The sequence below is a fragment of the Bombyx mori genome, chromosome 23, assembly GCF_030269925.1.
Source record: "Bombyx mori chromosome 23, ASM3026992v2".
Taxonomy (NCBI): Eukaryota; Metazoa; Arthropoda; class Insecta; order Lepidoptera; family Bombycidae; genus Bombyx; species Bombyx mori.
This window is the reverse complement of record NC_085129.1, coordinates 13,152,521-13,167,059: the sequence shown is the minus strand read 5'-3', so window position 1 is coordinate 13,167,059 and position 14,539 is coordinate 13,152,521. Positions and strand designations below refer to the sequence as shown.

At 37.0% G+C, this 14,539-nt stretch overlaps 1 protein-coding gene across 1 annotated transcript in view; it reads right to left on the bottom strand.

Moving 5' to 3' along the window:
* The window catches only part of LOC101744574 (uncharacterized), an 82,369-nt gene extending 76,004 nt beyond the window's left edge, over window positions 1-6,365 (bottom strand). Inside the window, exon 1 of the mRNA XM_012694278.4 lies at window positions 6,193-6,365. The gene's annotated coding sequence lies outside the window, so the exon portion shown is untranslated. The remainder of the gene's footprint in view (window positions 1-6,192) is intronic.
* Window positions 6,366-14,539: the final 8,174 nt, after the last annotated feature.

Genomic DNA, 14,539 nt, shown 5'->3' with positions numbered 1-14,539 from the left:
CGTTTCGGGTTTCATAGTAAGAGTAAATATTTCTTTTTTATTTGAGTCGTAGTTTTACGCAAATGATACTTCGGCTAGTACTTTTAAGGTCATAGATGATCAAACCCACGGAATAGATAAATAAGGATAAAACCTTATTTATCTATTCCGTGATCAAACCAGCACTCGGCCAGTACGGGAGGCGACCTTGAAATACTACAACTGAATAGTATTTGGATGTCCTATCAAACTGGGAAGAATAGTTTTCAGCCAAGACGCGGGTTGGTATTATTGAGAGTCGTACTCAGATACAATTATATCAGTAAGTTCTTTTACAGCTACTAACTAAGCTATATTATCATATTTGAAGCTAAATAGTTTTGACGATACTGAATGATTTCATTTTAATGGATTTGATTAAGGTCCATATTGATATTGAACGTATCCACTGTCAAAATGCGCGAAATAGCGTGGCAGTAAATTCGCAATGAAAACACGAAAATAAACAAAAACAATCGTCCGTGACCACTCAATCAAATCAATTAAATTAGACAGTTTCATGAATGCGATTTAACATATTCATTATATACGCATGATTAGTGGTGAAGCATATTTTGAGCACGCGTGAGCAGATATCGCTATCCTGCTTGTTTGTGCTGCAAAGCAATCTGACGTTTTGTTGCTAGAGTGAAACAGCTGCGACCTCACGTCTCAGATTGGATGGCATTCACGTTGCTTGTGTGCTCCGGTAATGTCACTTCATGTCATACGGATCATAGGCCCGTTTTCTTAAAGCAACAAAGAGCCAAATAAATTAAATCAATTAAACATTCGAAGAACACTAGAGATTATAGAATCAAATTTCTACAATGGACGTTTAAATTCGGCAATTAAACTAATTAATCTCGGTTCAAGTGTAATTTATTACGTGCAAAGCAACCATTGTCTCTTCTGGGAAACGGTCCAGGCTCGAACAATAATAGCCATTGTGATATTAGAAACTCAAAGACTTCAGACTAAACGAAACTGAGCTACAGTTTGTTTCAATGTACAAAGGAGTTTAATTTAGATTTATTTTAATCTAGATTTGATTCCTCGATCTACTTCGAATCCGGGATTAATAGTTTTTTTTAATTAGATCGATGACTGATTTTCCTGCCTATTCGCTGGTAGCTTATGAGGCTATTTTAACTATGCCTCACGGGCTCAACCTGAGAGAATTTGCTAACACTAGCCCTAGCAAGAGTATTTCTGCCGTGAAGCAGTGATGCGTTTCGGTTTGAAGGGTGGGGCAGCTGCTGTAACCATACTGAGATCTTAGAACTTATATCTCAAGGTGGATGGCGCAGTTACGTTGGTGTCTATGGGCTACAGTAACCACTTAACACCAGGTGGGCTGTGAACTCATCCACCCATCTAAGCAATGTAAAAAAAAAATCTTTCACCGGATCGGAATCACGATCCACTGAGAAGATCCGACAAGAAATTCAGTAGGCTGTGTCTATGGGCTAGTTCGCCGCCACCCACCTTGCGGTATGAGTTCTAAGATCTCAGTATAGTATAACGGCTACCCCACCCTTCAAACCAAAACGCATTACTGCTTCACGGCAGGAATAGGCAGGGCGGTGGAACCTACCTGTGCGGACTCACAAGACGTCCTACCACAATGTGTCTACCAGCATTTGCTAACCCTTGAAATTAAATGGTGAATACGATGATTGCGCAGTATACAATACATTTATGTATCTTAATATGAAAGTTCATAAACATTTTTAGTTTGAAAACCATTAGAGCAATGGTCGAACATAAATGACTTTAAATTGTTCCGATTATCGGTTCGCATGTATCGAATAAAGCCGACGTCAAATGTAATATTAATCGCTCTCCAAGTAAAAAATTCAAAAAAAGACCAAGATCGACTTGTAATTGCTCGTTTTATATCCGTAATTAATTACAGGTTTTACATCCGTAATTACTAATACGTTTAAACTCCACTTTTTTTTTTTATTGCACTAAATGTATTGTCGTATTTACAGGCTATTTAGTGCTAAGAGGATTAAGCGTTAAGTGAATTTATTTAATTACTATAGCGTTTTGGAAGCCTTCCCAAGTAGTTTCTACTGCCCTGCCCATTTGCGCCATTAAAGACGAAACCTATATCTCAAGGTGGGTTGCAGCATCAACGTTGTATGTTCCAATATCTACTTCTCAGCTGGTGGATTGTCTCTTTGCCCAATATAACATGAAAAAATCGATACTTTTAACTAAATCTTAGATAAAGCCACAATTGTTACTTTGCATCATACATCGCCAGCCTATAGCAGTCCAGTCCTGGACATAGGCCTTTCCAATTCCACGCCGCCGCTGAGCATTTCTTTTTAATTATAACTAGCTGACCCTTCAGACTTCGTAGTGCCTCAATCGATAAATAAAAGACCTAAACTTTTGTATAAAACAAACGTAAAACAAACAAAAGGAATCCTTGTTGAAGGAATTGTTATTTTTATTTAATTCCGAGCATTTTCATATTTATCTACCTTTCAAACCTTCTCTGGACTTCCACAAATAATTCAAGGCAAAAATTTGCCAAATCGGTCCAGCCGTTCTCGAATTTTAGCGAGTCTAACGAACAGCAATTAATTTTTATAAATAAAGACAGAAGATAGATTATAAAAGTCATTTAGTATGGTATAAATCCTCTTCCTCCTTCAGTCGATCGCTCATTGGTGAGAATCGTGATGCGCCCACCTGTGACTTTTTTTGTGATTTTAAGCCACTTAGGTCCGTCAGTGACAGAGTGAAGTACGTAGTTCAATCTAGTGTCCAGATGCTTGGACACTTGGTCACTAAGATTACTAATACCACATTCTAATATCGGAAATAACATTATTATCCACTTATTCCTTGTTGGGCCAGTGGTTAATTGGAATTATAGTTTTTTTTTTATTCCTTAGATGGGTGAACGAGCTCACAGCCCATCTGTCGTTAAGTGGTTACTGGAGCTCATAGACATCTACAACGTAAATGCGCCACCCACCTTGAGATATAAGTTCTAAGGTCTCTAGTATAGTTACAACGGCTGCCCTACCCTTCAAACTGAAACGCGTTACTGCTTCACGGCAGAAATTGGCAAGGTGGTGGTACCTACCCGTGCGGACTCACAAGAGGTCTTACCACCAGTAATTACGCATATTGGAAATTAATAGAATACATTATAAAGTTTACAATAACAGTGATGTCTACGCAGCGTAGCGTTTGTGACAAATTATTGATATGTCCCTGGTAAAACCCGGATACGCAACATTGATTTCTTAGAACTACCCGCGTCGTGGATCATCCATTAATGGCATTACGAGAGAGACCTTATTTGGAGTACCAACAACAACCATACTAAGTTGTATTACAATGCGACTGGCTTAGGAACGTGTGGCGATAGCCATCATTAAACATAAGATATTTGACAGATGCCTGAATCTCAGGTTAGGTTGTATATATAGAAATACCGAGTCCTAGCAAGCTCTACCGATTAATATCACCCGCCCGGCGGAAGATCTTCCCTTCGTCCCCATAAACGCAAAGAGAATAAACACAAAAATATTTATGCTTATAATGATTACCGATTTAGTGACGGAACGAACGCGTAAAACTAATCAATAGAATTTGCGAATCTAATCTAAGAGACATGATTTACAACGTAACAAATAAATAATTCTTTCATCGTGGTCACGTTGTTTCCACAAAATCGACATTCCTGGAATCGTTTATTTCGGTAATGTCAAATGGTGTAAAGACACGCGAACTTGATATTTCGAACGCTGTTACGCAGAAAATACAATGATAATCTCAATATATAATTTGAGCCGTTCAATTCTCCACGTTCGGGGATTCTATTTAATTTCTATTGTGTAATAAAGTAGTCAAATCTGGACAGTCTTCACTGTGATTATCGCGGTTTGTATGAGAAATATAAGTTTCTTTAAATTACTCAAGCGCCCCCTATTGACTTTTTTTAATTGCTTAAATGGGTGGACGAGCTCACAGCCCACCTGGTGTTAAGTGGTTACCGGAGCCCATAGACTTCTACAATATAAATGCCGCCACCCACCTTGAGACATGAGTTCTAAGGTCTCAAGTTCAGTACAACGGCTGCCCTACCCTTCAAACCGAAACGCATTACTATATTTCCACCTATTCAACAAAATAATTATGATCATCATGCCTTTCCATGGTCTGTGAAGAAATATAAATGGTATTTTTTTGGCAGTCCATGTTAACATTGCGGTACATACTAGTATCACGAAATCACATCAGCGATTGACTTCAGTCTTAGAATGATTTAACTGAGCGAGCAAAGGTTCGTGTCTAATATTTTTCTAATGAAATACGTACTTAACAAATGTTCACGATTGACTTCCACGGTGAAGGAATAACATCATGTAATAAAAACGAAAGCTGCAAAATTATAATTTACGTAATTACTGGTGATAGGACCTCTTGTGAGTCCGCACGGGTAGATACCACCACCCTACCTATTTCTGCCGTGAAGCAGTAATGCGTTCGGTTTGAAGGATAGGGCCGCCGTTGTTACTTTGTAACTACACTGATACTTTAGAACTTATATCTCAAAGCGGGTGGCGCATTTACGTTGTAGATGTTCATGGGCTCCAGTAACCACTTAACACCAGGTGGGCTGCGAGCTCGTCTACACACCTAAGCAAAAAAAACACAAGTATACAACGCGTATTACCCATTAGGCGACACTACTTCGAATCGATATATGAACAGTACCGACAACATCAATGACTTTAACACTGAGTTTTTCGCGGGATCTCCTGAACGGGTCGCGATTCCGATCCGGTGATAGATTCAGCGAAGCACTGCGGGGCTTGCTTCTTGCTAGGGCAGATGTTAACAAATTCTCTCAGGCTGACCCTCGTGAGCTAGAATAGCCCCTCGAAGCTACTACTGGCAGATACGTAGGCAAAGCAAGAGACCATTATGAACTAATGATACAATAAGGTCAATTATAATTTCAAAAGAATTATTCAGTATTTTAATGTTAACTTTGTCAGCGATAACTACTCGATACACCATACACAATGTTTAATTCGGGTTTTATAAAGGAACTTATTTAAATATTGGGCTTAAATATTATGCTACCAATATATTGCTTCGTTTTCTATCACAAGGAACCACTTTACATAAAACTGATTTTAGTACTATACTGTTAAATTGTAAATTACTGTTTAAGTTCCAGCATGTATTACATTTGCTGACAAGTCTCAACTCTTTACTCTCAAGTCTCAAGTGACAGATGGTCTCATGATAAGACTAGAAAGTAGACAATAAAATCCTTGTATATGTAGACAATAAAATCCTTGTACATGTCTACTAGTTAACTCATTTTGTAAGGGTTCGTTATATATATTTATCTCAATGCGTATTTTTCTCAAATAAGTTCTTTTTATTGTTAAAGCTATGTCTTTTGTTTAGTCGTATAAAATTGATTTTCGATATATGAAAATATAATATATTTTAAAGTATCTATGACTGAGCTGAATTTGTGACTATAACTTCCAGTTATAATTTTTTTGCAAAATCAATGCTTTAAATATTTATCTTCTCTTCTTTACAAGATTAACTTGTGTGTATTATATGGCTTATGTCAGGGTATACTCCGGCGACATTAAAATGCCATCCCGTATCCCTCCAAAATCGCAGACTTTTACCATAAACTACCATAACACAATTAATTATGCTGATGGTATTCCGTCAGTACAGGTCAATACGGCTCTTTGATTATCAGGCACACGGGTATTTATTTTCAGAATTAAATTCTCCATACGAGTACGAAGACTAAATCTATTGGCAAACAAAAATTAAATACCATTATTATTAATTTAACTAACTTAAATTTTTAATAATGAAAACAAAGTGACCTGATAATTAAAGAGAGAGAGTGTGCCCAAAATTAATAAAAGTATTTTTTTAACAAACATAATATTAATTCAAAACAGAATTAAATATTCACGAACGACGCAACACAAATGATTATTATTAAAAAGACAAAAGCGATAAAAGCACCCCATTCAACCCGAAAATGAGGTATAATTTCACTGGCCATCTCAACATAATAAATAAATGTCCGCCCTTAATTACCCACAACCCACATCCACGTATGAAATTAACGAAAACATATATTATTTTACTTACGAAAAATTATGTTTCTTCTTTCAAACACAAACAGTAAATTTTCCACAAACTCACATCTATAAATTATTTCACAGTGAAAAATTCACACGACTGTCCTTACTCTCGTTTGAAAAAAATATTTGTTGATTTTGGAGTAGCAACGTATAGCTCCACCGGCGGCCGAGAGAGAACTGAGTCGCCTATCCTATACTCATGCTTGTATAAACTCATACCTAGTAGAGCCTTCAATAGTAGGGTGAGAGCTTGTAAATTCGAAAATGTCGTATGTTTTTATGGTCTTCAAAAAATCTTATTTTATAAAATTATAGCAATAAAAGGTATCTGGATCGTTTTGTTTATTTAAGACGAAGAGTTCGACATGCGAATTAATTTATAAACAGAACCCACTGAGATTCTCGCCGGATTTTCTCAGTGGATTGTCATTCCGGTCCAGTAGTAGATTTAGCAAAGTAGTGCTCTTGCTAGCGTTAAAAACCTTTTCAGGTTGAGCCCGTGAACTCACTTACCGGTTTGTGAGTAGTTGGTATAGCCTCTTAAGCTACCAGAATTTAGGTAGAGGAAGCAGTCCTATCTAACTGCAAACTAACTCAAGGTTCTCCTTATCCATTCACCATGAACCATTACCATTACCTTAAGACATTGGAATTATTTTCTTTAACAGAGGACGTCTGTTTTCTGACGATGATGACTGATAATTCCGAAGGCACACGTTGTCTATTGCAGAGGACTCTTTTCACACTTTTTCGAGATGGTACATGGGAAAATTACTTCTAAATGTAATCTGTGAGTATACGAAGTGGTTTCAAGTAGTAGGGCTGAAATTTTCTCTGACTTACCAGAATCAACACACGTCAGTCAAAGTTTCAAATACATTGAAATAACGGGGATTGTTCCCTTTTAAATCTGACGTACATGAAACCATTTGCGACAAGGAGAGATAAGGCGATGCTATTAACACGCAGTTCTCACAATACGCTTTACAAGCAACATATATTATATAATTTATTACTTTGTATTTTAGTAGACAATTTTTTTTTTATAAAATATTCTAAAATGATCTTTGGAGTAGATTTATTTATTGCTACAGTCTTCGTAGCATCGTGCTACAAATCATCTACGAGATGCAAACAGATATTGAATCATTCTACAATTAAACCTCAAGAGATTTTTACGTTTTAATGGTGAAATGATGTCATCTGCAGGATTTTCAATCATTCAGGAATTGTATAAATGAATAGAGACATCATCTACCCAATTGGTTTCTTGTACCAACTGAATGCTTCTTTGTACAAGCTTAGAAATTTGACATTAGTAGCAGCTCATAAAGTGGATATGAACATAAAATCTACCTTTTTAATATAGTAAGCCACACTTTTTTTTTGCTATTAAATATTACGATTGTTATGAGATAAATACATACAAATAAATTTGGAAGTGTAAGCATAAACTTGCTTTTTTATATTCGGCATATTGTTCTGAGATTTGTGTGAATTATCTTCGCAGGTGCAAAATTTTAAAAGTTACTTGGTTTTTCTTACAGAATACAATAATTGATTCTCTGACTCCGTGTCTCGGGGCGTGCGACGGAATACAAACAGGCCTACAAGTAAACCCAGTCAAAAAACTCGTAACTTGCCATTTGATAGATAAACAATTGTATAGCACAAGATTGTTTAAGTAACGCGATATTTTTAGAAGTTTCGTCTAAAATCTGTGACTAGTGGCTTGTTCGTCAACTGTTTGTTTAGGCTAAGCAAATATTTGTAACGAAAGAAGGCAACTTAGTAAAATATTATTGTTTGTCACCAGTCCGGTTTGTTTGGTGACCGGTACGGTCTTTGCTTAGTTATTAACTTTGTTTATTTTGTATGTTACCATTTTTTAAAGTCCATATCATATGATTATTTTAGTGAGTAGCCTGAGATTGATAGGAGAAAGGCATTTGGTAAAAACAGTGTATGGCTTTTATAGTTTTCGTTAATTATAGAACCGTGTCAGAGTCTTTTGGATGTTGTCCTGTAAAATCGCCTGTCAATAATTTTAGGCCATTACGTCCTAACCCTTAGGATACTGAAATACTAAGGGAGTAGAATTTATTTTTGTCAATAAAAGTAACCAAAACACAGCGCGCTATAACGAACCCTGGCTTATAAGGTGTTTTGATTCTTTCTTTTAAGTTTAAATGGACTATCAATTCGACGTCCTTTTTCTTTTATTAGGAAAAAAAAGTGAGTTACCTTCGTTTCATTATTACCATAAAGCCACGAATTGCCCTTAGAAATAAATCAAACCCAATCAACAATGCAATGTGACGATTTTTTTTTATTGCCCCTGTAGGCAGATGAGCATAAGGCTACATACATACACGGTTACTGTCACTCATGGACGTCAGAAATGGCAAGTTCAGAGCCAAGCCGCTACCTACGTTTTACCGATTTGTTTTGATTGCTTAGATGGGTGGACGAGTTCACAGCCTACGTGGTGTTAAGTGGTTACTGGAGCCCATAGATATCTACAACGTAAATTCGCCACCCACCTTGAGATATAAGTTCTAAGGTCTCAAGTATAGTTACAACGGCTGCCCCGCCCTTCAAACCGAAGCGCATTACTGCTTCCCGGCAGAAATAGGCAGAGTGGTGTGGTGGTACCTACCCGCGTGGACTAACAGAAATATATTGCGTTATAAAAGTAAAACCTTGAAGATAATGAGTTTAGCAAGTACCCGCTGTACTTACAAATCTTCTATTGTGTTCTCATAAGTTCTACACGTCTCATATTAATTACTCATACATCTTCGCGCTAACGGCCCCGATGGTGAGATAGAGGGAAATTAGGCTAAGTTCTAATTAGTCGCATGGCACTGGGTTATCTGGGCTCGGTTAGTTTCATTGTTTATGTTCTAAGTGTAGCGACATCTTGTTTGCTTGGTGCTGGAAATGTACGTTAGCTTCAATGGCATATTTCCTTTACACTATGCCGTGTGTTCCATATTCATATTTATTTCTATTCGGTGTTAAAATAATTTTTTATCCTGTTAATCATTTTCATTCAGAATTTTTAGGAAGCTTTGCTAATCGACAATAAATCATTGATGATGCTGCTCTGGCATTTGACTTCATCAACCAGCTCATAGCCCTTACTCGAGGATATATATGTGACTGGGCGAAACAATTTCAAATAACCAAAAAGAAGTGTTTGGTTTATCCCCACATTTAAACAACAACTTAGGGCGATGAAGAGACAATGTAATTTTATTCTCAAATCGTAAAGCGTAAAAAGAATGTCTTCTAGTTGCGACATCATAGGATTTGTAGATAGATATACGACAAAGGGAAGATCTTCCACCGAGCGGGTGATATTGCTCGGTAGACCGACGGTCCGAATGCTGTTGTTCGGAACTTGTATACATGCAAGCTTATCTTGAAAATATCGTAAGCTATATTCAGGCATCTGTCAAATATCGTACGTCGTATGATGGCTACCGCCACAGATTAAACGCTCAGCTTGGAAATAATATAGCTTTTTTATTTTATTTATTTATTGCTTAGATGGGTGGACGAGCTCACAGCCCATCTGGTGTTAAGTGGTTACTGGATCCGATAGACATCCACAACGTAAATGCGCCACCCACCTTGAGATATAAGTTCTAAGGTTTCAAGTACAGTTACAACGGCTGCCCCACCCTTCAAACCGAAACGCATTACTGCTTCACGGCAGAAATAGGCAGAGCGGTGGTACCCACCCGCGCGGACTCACAAAAGGTGAACCCAGTGAAAATTTATTTTTTACAATGCAGGTTTATACTGTGTTATAATTAAAAGCATTTATCATAATTGCTTATATAAACAAACTCAAAAATTATACTTTTAAGTGGTATAAAAGAGAGAAAGAAGCATTGAAATGGTGCATCTTGCATTGTTGTTGGCGTTTCGGATTTTAGAATGGTTTTTAACACACTGTATCTATTCTATTGTAGTCAAAACGAAAGATGTTTTTATGTGAAAGCATTGATCCACCTTTTGCTTGTTGCGACCAGAGATACCTGAAGAAAATTTCTGAAAGTACACATAAAAATAACTAGGTTTCTTTGGGAACTTTGATCAAGTAGAGAATTGAGATCCTTTCTGGCGAAGGTTAATAAGTATAAGTCATAGTCCCTCGACATCTGATACACTATGCATGTTAAAGAATAAGAAAAGTTTGTGATTGAAACTTCGACATTGTCTTGAGCTTGAAGGGAATTACCTTGCCTAGTCTACAGGAGACTCACCTAGCACTACGCGATAAGCTCGTCGGTCCGTCTTCACTAATAAAACAATAGTAATTAATAACCTAAAGTATTTACAGCCGAAATATTTGAAGAATTTACATGAACAGGAAAATTCTGAATATATTTTGAAAGGAATGCCCGTTTCCGTGTGTAGCGTATCGTGTTACATACTCACTGTGTCTCTGCTCGAGTTTCGGACGTGTTCCTTTGTATTGCAGGATTTAAGTATTAATTTGCAGTAAAGTTCCGTTTAGTTCGCACGTGAGATTGTCGCTTAAGTTAAAGTATAAAAGGGTATTCTTTGTTAGGTTTTTAGGGTACCGTATGCAGGTTTTTGAAGTTATACTTCTTTAGGTGCGTTATGAAAAATTGATGAGAGTGAAATTTTACGATGTGCGCGTGCACCGTGACACAAAATTAACAGAATGAAGTTGCCCACTAAATCGCTCATTACAATACGACCAATGTAACTTGGCGAGTCTGAATATAGCCGCAGGTGAACTTTCGCGCATGTACACTCGTAAAAAAAGTGTTATTAGCATTCATTTTTTAGTAATATAAATGACAAAATTTTTATTTAACATAATTCAAACTAAGTATTATTAAATTATTAACGTTAAATATTTATGATTAATTAGTTAATATAAAAAAAATAAAAATAAAGTATAACTGCTTACGCGCGTATATAAGTACACGCACCCTTTTTTATGAACAAATACTGTTACATAAAAACAATGACCTTTTGTAGTTAAATATAAGCCGTCGAATACACAATCTATCTAACGTTTCCATCGATGTCCACTGACACAATAACGTGAACACCGCGCCTTCAAGAAACATTGAAGTCGGAGTATCGCGTAAATGACTATGTCTACTAACTAATTGTTCGACTATATATTAAGCCACATTTTATTTTTCAAATATTGCAAAGACGACAATAGGAGACATTTCCATATCTGCGAAATCCTCAACAATCTGAAGAGATCAAAAGTTTATAGACAGTCTGCCATATGATGCTAAAACTAACAAAAATAAGACCGACAGATTGAATAGAGCCGTTTAAAGCAAATATATGAGGAGACCGGATCCCAACTAAAATAGTATGAGAGATGGACTTAAACTAAATCTATAAACATGCTAGGAACCAGTTAAATAATAGTATGTAAAGAAGGAAATCACTAAACAAACACTTTAACATGCAATTTAACCTTCAACATAAAGTTACCCTGTTAGGATAGCACGATACTACTTGTTTTGGTCACACGTGAATGGAGACGGTAGCACTCTCGTTCGTCTATAGCTTCTGGTAAGCAATTAAAACTGTATAGAACTTCTCTATCAACTACTGCAATAAAGTAAAAATAAAAACTTGAGCAGTTAAAATTATAGATGGAAAGTTAAGTGAAAAAAAAAATTTTAGTTAGTTAGTTTTTTTTTATATTTTCCAGAATTTCTATAAATTAAACGGTTGTCTGGAAGAGATCGCTTTTAGCGATAAGACTATTGCCTATTGTACAAGTGTATCTGATTTTTTTTAATTGTTTTTGAATGTAAATTGTGTTTTGGTTTGCAATAAAGTGTATTCTCTCTCTCTCTCTCTCTTAGTTATGCGATTACTGAACCATTACACCGAAAAGCCTACTTTTTCCCAAAAAAAAGGCCGCGTCATTCTTATCGAGTCACTTCCATCGAACACAATAAACAGGAACGTACAAAACGTTAGGGGAGATAGCCGTATCAATAAAGTACGATTTCGTTACGATAGCGTGACGATGTCAGTCGCGTAAGCTCAATGGGCGACGACGTTCACAATGCTTACTAATCGCGGCTAACGCTGATTAGGAGTCGCTCGAAATAGCGCAGGCTAGTTTAACGGTCGGTACGTAGTTTTGGAAACGAATGGACATTTTGGTGGCAAGCGCGAAATGGTCAAAGCCTCTTGTGAGTCCGCGCAGATAGGTACCACCACCCTGCCTATTTCTGCCGTGAAGCAGTAATGCGTTTCGGTTTGAAGGGTGGGACAGCCGTTGTAACTATACTTGAGACCTTAGAACGTATACTTCAAGGTGGGGGCGCATTTACGTTGTAGATGTACCCACTTAACACCAGGTGGGCTATGAGCTCGTCCACCTATCTAAGCAATAAAAAAAAACACGGCTTATTGATGAGGCAACATCCGCGAGAGTATCAGCAAAATGATATTTGTTGATAATTATCCATCACGACTAGTGGCTGTGCGTGTAATGCGCCTGCAAGAGTACGTACTACCTTTCCACCTATTACTCCCGCTAAGTAGTCATCGATTCCGACTTGAGGGCTGGGTTTTTGAACGTCTATAAGCTATGATAACTCTGGTAAGGACTGGATTCGCATTCCATCGCAGCGAAAGGTAAGAAGACCGAAACGAATGGAGTGAATATAAAGAGACCTACACTCAATATTGGGTGGATACAGGTTGAAAAAAGGAGCTCCGATAACCACTAAAGATTGGCCATGATTTTACTTACCCATCATAATGCAATGCAACAATAATTTAAAAAAAAATTGAAACTAAGTTCTTTTTTGTTTCAATTTCATTGCCGGTATAACTTTGTGACCGCATAGTTGAGTACTGATACAAAAAAAAATATTACATTTTTTCCGTTAAAATCTCAGTTGTATGAAATCGTCTTGTGTCACCACAAGTCATTCGCTGATGGCCGTACAATGCATAGAAAGTAGGTGCCGCGTTACCTCGGGGACATAAATTTCGTCGCTCTGACAGTTCGTAAAATAAAATTGTCACCTTCACTTTTACGAGATGTTCATGAGCTCTTCGTTTTTTGAAGAAATGATTACGAATCCAGATGATATTTAATATAAGATACCTTTCGAGATACAGCTGTCACTGTTAATGCTTATTGACATAACCCTAATCACCATTTTACCTTTTAAAAAAGTGTGTCTTCGACTCATATATAATTTCTTTACTTAGAATTTTTTTTAAGCTATTGGATAGCTTTTGTCGCGGGCTTTGAGTGCGGTGACCGAATCAAGAAAATCCGTAACGAAAATAAAACCTAACACTCCCACTCCGCCTACCGTGTAGCTCGCGTTCAACACATTCACACGTTGCGCTTGTGTAGTGTTTATAAATAAGCGCGCGGCGTGACGTCCCACTGCATGCGCATCATGAAAAGTCTGCCCATCTCTCTCTCGCGCGGTCTAGCTTATGAGTGTGAAGGAGACAGTTAATGTTTTGCTTTTATTAATGTTTATAAGTATAGCGTGGTCTTATGTTATTATTATTGTTTTAATATTAAATTATTACTGTCTAATTATAATTGCTTAAGTAGATAAAAAGTGTTATGCAGTAGCTTTACCGCGGCAGTCTCCAGTGCTACACGTGTTTTTTATACATAAAATGTCGTAAGAGGGATACATGGATAAAAGATTATAAACAACAATATGAGAAAGACCGGCGTGCAAAAAAAAGAGTAGGAAATGGAGATGGAAGGCAACGGATAGGGAAAAAGTAGAATGGGCTGGAGAAGTAATATACCCGTAGGGGGCTTCCAAGACCTGGGTAACCTGTTATTTTGGAAATAATATGCTTATTACTATTACATAAAATGACATCACGTGTAAACAAGGAAGTCTTACACTGGAACAGTTTAATATAATAATTTTATAGTGAAGAGTGCTATTAACACTTTATACTAAGTGAAATGCTAAACTGTTTACAATACTAGAATGAAAATATCACATTTATTTGCTTTCGAAAAAGCTAACTCCTTCTATTTGCTCTGAAATACGATAACGAATATTCGTGAGTTTGTTTGCTGTGCTTATTGTATTCGCGTCATTTATCCGATTCCATTGGAGCTTTGAGATGTGGCGTGCGAAATCTCGTTATGATAATTTGTTTTCTATTGCTTAGATGGGTGGACGAGCTCACGGGCTACGTGATATGAAGTGATTACCGGAGCCTATGGACATCAACAGCTGCCCAGCTTGAGAAACGAGTTCAGTGTCTCAATTTTGGAGTGCATCGGCTGTCCCAGCCTTCGGACCAAAACGGCGTCACGGCAAAAATAA